The sequence below is a fragment of the Sapajus apella genome, unplaced genomic scaffold, assembly GCF_009761245.1.
Source record: "Sapajus apella isolate SASKATOON/1434 unplaced genomic scaffold, GSC_monkey_1.0 scaffold40, whole genome shotgun sequence".
Classification (NCBI taxonomy): Eukaryota; Metazoa; Chordata; class Mammalia; order Primates; family Cebidae; genus Sapajus; species Sapajus apella.
Genome location: NW_022436980.1, coordinates 20,529,530 through 20,536,047, shown reverse-complemented (window position 1 = coordinate 20,536,047; position 6,518 = coordinate 20,529,530). Strand labels below are relative to the sequence as shown.

Genomic DNA, 6,518 nt, shown 5'->3' with positions numbered 1-6,518 from the left:
AACCTCTTTTTTTAAACTACTCTCCATCATGTTTTCCCTTGACTCAGGACAATACCCTAGCAGCCTGCACCCATTAGAACAGGTGCCTCATTAGAAAACTGTGGTTAAATGTTGGCTAAACTCTAGCAGTGATTGCTAGGAAAGAAATCAATGTTGATGTTTAGTGAGGGCTGGACCAAAAAGCCCCTCACCTATGTTTGGTCAAGCTCTAAGCTGTAAAGATCGTCTTTTTGTAGAGGAGACATGTGGCTCACTGGAGGAGGGAACCATTTGCTTCTGCAGGGAATTGCCACAGTTCCATATTCTAAAGCATGAGTCATGGATGTCTTTGTGATTACACATCCCTCCTCACATATGAGGAATAAACTTTAGAAAAAAGGAAGTTAAGAGAAAACAGAAGTGTGAATAACTGCTAATGGTGCTCTCTCTGGCTCCATTCCGTCTGCTATTTCATGATACATAAAGGGAGTAGGTCAGAGATTCCTTTCCTGGCAAATAAGTGGCAACATATGTTTGAAACAGTGAATGGAAACTATAGGGGGAAAATGACAGGCATATGCAATAGGAAGGCAAGGGAAAATTTGTTGCCCTAATGTTAGCCACATAATTGGTATGCTTTTCTATAGCGGGGCTGTTTCATTTTAAACAGTCTGCATGCCCCATTAGTACAGCATTTCTGTGTGTGAAATGTATATATTTTCTCGGCTTTGGGGATTTTGGCTCTTTTTAAAATGAATGGTAGCCACCTTAAGCTACTGAGACTTCATACAGAGTCCTTGAAAGAAAGTTTCCCAAAAGAGAACCTAGTCAGGAAATAGGACCCTTTATTAAAGTAGTAAGAACAAAAAGGAAGGAAGAAGTTAACAACAACTATTTTGATGGGCTGAGAACAAAGGAACAGGCCCCAAATTACTATCTTCTGGAGTGCTCTTCAATAAATTATAATTCTACAGTGATAGTGTTAATGATTCATTTGTTGCCATAGCAACTGAACCTTTGTTCAGTAGAGTTTGAGATTCTACAAGCTTCCAAAGGACTAGGGTTTAATGGTTTTTGTTCCACAATATATTTATAATCAATATTACCTACTAACAAATTGAAAGCACAGTGATTTTCTTTGAAAAAATCATTTTCATAACAAATCAATGTATATATACAACGAGTGCTGAAGTCCATTTCCACTTACCTGTCATACATGGCTAATAATTAGAAAATGTATTTTAATTCGCGAAATTTAGTTGTGGCCAATTGGAGAAAAGTGCTAGAGAGAAGCATGATTTTTTTCTCAGAATAAAATTTCTTTTTATTGCTTCATTTGCTTAGAAATGACTGTGATTAAGAATATTAACAACTTTTGGCCAGGCGTGGTGGCTCACACCTGTAATCCCAGCACTTTGGGAGACAGAGGCAGGTGGATCACTTAAGGCCAGAAGTTCGAGACCAGCCTGGCTGTTAGCTATAGTGAACTCCAAGTTTCCCTTAAAAAAATCAGCATGTCAGTATGTTCAGCTCTTTTATTCTTTGTCTGTGTTAAAGTTTAACTTCCTTGTAGTTTCAGTAAACAACTTTTTCCACCAGTTCTAATCAGTAGTTCACATCAGTTCCCCTGGCCCCCGGCTCTGTACTGACTCATCCCGGTCACCTGCTTCAGTCGCCTGCTCTGGCCACCTTCTTTGACCTTGGTCACCCCTGGCTACCTGCTCTGACGGGCCTATAACCATCCTTCCCGCCAAACTATCCACCCTGCCACTCCAGCTCGGACCTCTGTTCTCTTTAAAATAGCCAATCAGGATTAGTCTAGCTTGTGCGGTCTAACCCTAGCCAATAGGGGAATGACACAGTAGTAAGGGCGACCCTCATCAGGGATGAGTACCCCTTTTCCTCCCTTGTCCACGTGTGCACTCGCCATTGTTCCATCGATGAGCCACACCCTTCTACAGAAGTAAATCGCCTTGCTGAGGAAATTTATATTGAAGTGCTACTTCTTTTGCAGCATCAAAAATTCTACTTATAACGCCGGTCAACAGAGTGAAACCCCGTCTCTACTAAAAATACAAAAATTAACCGGATGTTGTAGTATATACCTGTAATCCCAGCTACTTGGGAGGCTGAGGCAGGAGAGTCACTTGAACACAGGAGACAGAGGTTGCAGTGAGCTGAGATGGCGCCACTGCATTCCAGCTTGGCAACAAAGCGACACTCCCATCTCAAAAAAAAAAAAAAAAAAAAAAAGAATATTATCAGCTTTTATGCTTCTAAGACTTAGTAAGACTTAATTTTAGTCTTATTAAGACTTAACTTCTTAGTAAGACTTTTAAGGTTGTTGGGAAAAATCAGTTGGTGTTACCCTTGATTAGGGCCTTGACGATGAACAATATTAGCATGAAGAAAAGACAGGTAGGAGGATCATTTGAGCCTAGGAGGTTGAAGCTGCAGTGATCTGTGATCATGCCCTAGCTCTCCAGCCTGGACAACAGTGAGACTCTGTCTCAAAAAAAAAAAAAAAAGACATGGCAGAGAGAACACATGTCTAAGTTCTGTTAACAGGCCTACTGCCAATTTTTGTATACTCCACAGCTAAGAGTAGTTTTTACATTTTGGTTTATTTATTTATTTATTTATTTATTTATTTAGAGATGGAGTCTTACTCTTGCCAGGCTGGAGTGCAGAGGCATGATCTTGGCTCACTGCAACCTCTGCCTCCCAGGCTCAAGCAGTTCCCCTTCCGAGTAGCTGGGACTACAGGTGTGCACCACCATGCCCAGATAATTTTTTGTATTTTAGTAGAGACGGGTTTCACTATGTTGGCCAGGATGGTCTCAGTCTCCTGACCTCGTGATCTGCCTGCCTTGGCCTCCCAAAGTGTTGGGATTGCAGGCATGAGCCACCATGCCTGGCCTACGTTTTTAAATAGATGGGGAAAAATATCAAACGAAGATTATTGCATGATAGGTGAACATTTTATGAATTTAAATCTGAGTGTCTATAAAGTTTTATTGGAACACATCACATCCATGTGTTTACATTTTATCTTTGGCTGCTCTCCTGCTTTAAGGGCAGAGTTGAGTGTCTGCACAAAGACTACTGGTCCACAAAGCCTAAAATATTTACTACCTGGCCCTTTACAGAAAAAGTTAGCTGACTTGTTTTGTAGCTTTGACAGTAAATACATACAGTTCGAAACAAAACAAAGCAAAGAAAAACAACTAAAAGTATATCTCAACTAATTTGTGTTCATTTGCCTGACATTAAATTTCGAATTTTCTGTACTAGTTCCTTTTCAGATCTTGAGTAGTCTGTTTTCTTTAAGGATTAATATTATTGCCAAGACAATAGGATGCCTTATGATGAAGTGCTGGGGTATTGTGTATTTGAAGAGAAATCTAGGATACTGAAAGCAGAAGACCAAAATTGTGTTTTTGAGATTTGGGAAGCAATGAAGTTCTGAGCTGGTTAATTTATTATATTTTTTGCCGGGCGCGGTGGCTCAAGCCTGTAATCCCAGCACTTTGGGAGGCCGAGGCGGGTGGATCACGAGGTCAAGAGATCGAGACCATCCTGGTCAACATGGTGAAACCCCTTCTCTACTAAAAATACAAAAAAATTAGCTGGGCATGGTGGTGCGTGCCTGTAATCCCAGCTACTTAGGAGGCTGAGGCAGGAGAATTGCCTGAACCCAGGAGGCGGAGGTTGCGGTGAGCCGAGATCGTGCCATTGCACTCCAGCCTGGGTAACATGAGTGAAACTCTGTCTCAAAAAAAAAAAAAAAAAAAAAAAATTTATTATATTTTTTGTCTACCACTATCTCATATTTTACCTTGACCAGGATGGGGACATCCAGGATAGATGATGGGGATTATAAAGGGATTCTGTAAGAGAACTCCACTACACAGAACCCCCTATAGTGTGCCAAAGCTTTCTGCTTGGTAAAACAAATGACCATGAATATGCCCAGTGTACATGGCTAAATGAAGTTTTTCTTGTTTCTTGAACTTCTGACCTCAGGCGATCCACCCACCTCGGCCTCCCAAAGGGCTAGGATTACAGGAGTGAGCCACCGCGGCCAGCCTCAGTTTTTCTTGTTTCTAATCACCATGAATAATTGAGAACCAACTCTGCTAAGAAAAAATATCCTGCCTCCAATTCTGATTTCTCATAGTAATGTTACATTTAATTTTTTCACATTTTTTTTTCCTCCAGTTATCAAAATGTATTTATTTCTAAATAGGCTTATCTAAGTTATTAGACTCTCAAAGAAACTTTCAAAGCAGGCAGACTTGGTTTAAATGTAGCTTATTTGAGGATTTACATATGATACATTATTTTTGTTGCATATTGTGACATTTTCTGAGGGTTATTAGGAAAACAATATATCTTTATATTGTAGATAGCATTATTTTTAGAGCTGTGTTGCAGGTGTATGGAATGAAAGATTTCAAACAAATTGTACTATATGGAATCACACAATGCCCATGGCCTGTGTTTGCCTTGATTCTTATGCCCATTTCATGCTTTCTCATCTCTTCCATTATAAATAGAAACCTGGAAAGATCAGCTAAATAAAGATTTTGTTTTGTAGTGACAAATTTCCATCTGGAATTATGATCTGCACCCACTCACATATTAAAAATGTATGTGCAGGCCAGGTGCCACGTCTCATGCCTGTAATCCCAACACTTTGGGATGCTGAGGTGGGAGGATCACCTGAAGTCAGTAGTTCAAGACCAGCCTGGCCAATATGGTGAAACCACGTCTCTACAAAAATACAACAATTAGCCAGTCATGACAGCGGGTACCTGTAATCCCAGCTACTTAGGAGGCTGAGGCGGAAGAATTGCTTGAACCCAGGAGCCCATGGTTGCACTGAGCTGACATCAGGCCATTGCACTTCTGCCTGGGCGACAAAGTGAGACTCTATCTCAAAAAAAAAAGTGAATTTTTCACATCATCCTAGCATTGCTTTGTTTTAATAAGGCTTGAACTATTATGTATGAATATCAGAAGAAGGTACAATTAAATGAGATATATTCCATGAACACTAAGTCTGAAGCTCTAATCAAAGTTTAGGTTTATTTCAAGCTACTGTCTTATTAGATACTTATTAATATTAATAGCAATCAGATTTCTATTGTCAGTTTCATCACTGAGAAGGCTGGAACACACATACTGAAAAAAATGTGGTTACTCCTTCTTATTAGTACCTCAAAGACAGCTACAGTGAATATGCTTTGATTATATTAGATGGAGATTTTTTTGCAGATTTATTTAGAGGCTTAACTAGGAACTCATTTATTTTTATCTAAAAATATCTTCTAAAAGTATGTAGTTTCTGATGTTTGTTGATCTTTATTTTGCATCATATAAAGAGCCTGCTCAGTTTTATTTTGAGCAGGGCATTTGGTTATAATTTTCAAAAGCAGATTTCTGGTTTCCAATACCAAGTTATTACACTTTATGGGTATTTTGGTTCATTTCTTATTATGATGTATTCTTTTAGCCTTAATGAGCATTACTAATGCACTAGAGTTAATCAGATGAGATAAGGCGCTTTCAGGGTGGTGTGGCCATAGACAAGATTTCAAACCCAGGAAGTTTGGCCCCAGATGCCATACCTTTAGCCCTATGTTGTAACTAAGGTGAAATTTTATAACAATTATTTGTTTCAACCATTTCTTCACACACTTAATATTAATCAGAACTTCCATAAAGTACCAAATGGACTGATCATTGCGTAATCCTCCCTCTTTCTTCTCTTCCACACAAGTCTAAGTGCTGATATTCAAACTGAGCTGCACATTGGAACTACCTGGCATGAGCTTTCAGCACAGTTGATGCTTAAATCTCAGGGATTCTGACCTCATTGATGTGCCCCAGGTATCAGGTTTTTTAAAAGCTCCTCTGGTGATTCTTATATATAGCAAAGTGGTTAGAAGCACTGATCTAAAGGAAAATGAAACTGACCTAGGCCCTAGAGCATGCCTGGGGGGATGGGGCATGATGGGAGTAGGATCTGAACCTTGGAGCATCCAGGAGTTGAAACTCAAGCCAGTTTGCTTTGCTTCTTGTTGATAATTATGAAGGCAGGCAGGGAATACTGGGTGGAAATACTGGGATAGCATTTGGTATAGAATTTACCAAAAGATTAAACTGTGTACAGCTGTCTTTTAACTTGCTATTTAGTACAAATCAAGTAAGCTTAAGTATTTGCTTTAAGGATTGGGTCTTAGATCGTCATTAAAAATCTTCAGGAAAGTGTTGTTTAGAAAAACAAAATGGCTACACATTGAAACGGGATAGAGCCTTCCTTTAGGAATGCCAAATTAATTGCTCCAATGAGAAGAGTAGCCTGACTTTACTAAACTGTTTAGGAAAATTGATATTTATTTCAAATGTTTATAGTATATTGTCTCAGAAGATTAATGCCAAATCCTCAAAAATGTAGTGACGAGCGATGACTCATTTTAGCTCATGTCAAAACAATGCGCTTTTGTAATTTTCCTGTCCCTGGAGAAGCTATT

General features: G+C 39.2%; 2 protein-coding genes across 5 annotated transcripts in view; one reads left to right on the top strand and one right to left on the bottom strand.

Moving 5' to 3' along the window:
- Positions 1–6,518, top strand: part of CMSS1 (cms1 ribosomal small subunit homolog) — a 379,426-nt gene that overhangs the window by 85,533 nt on the left and 287,375 nt on the right. The gene's annotated exons all lie outside the window — the stretch shown is intronic.
- FILIP1L (filamin A interacting protein 1 like) overlaps positions 1–6,518 on the bottom strand; it is a 298,228-nt gene that overhangs the window by 67,140 nt on the left and 224,570 nt on the right. The gene's annotated exons all lie outside the window — the stretch shown is intronic.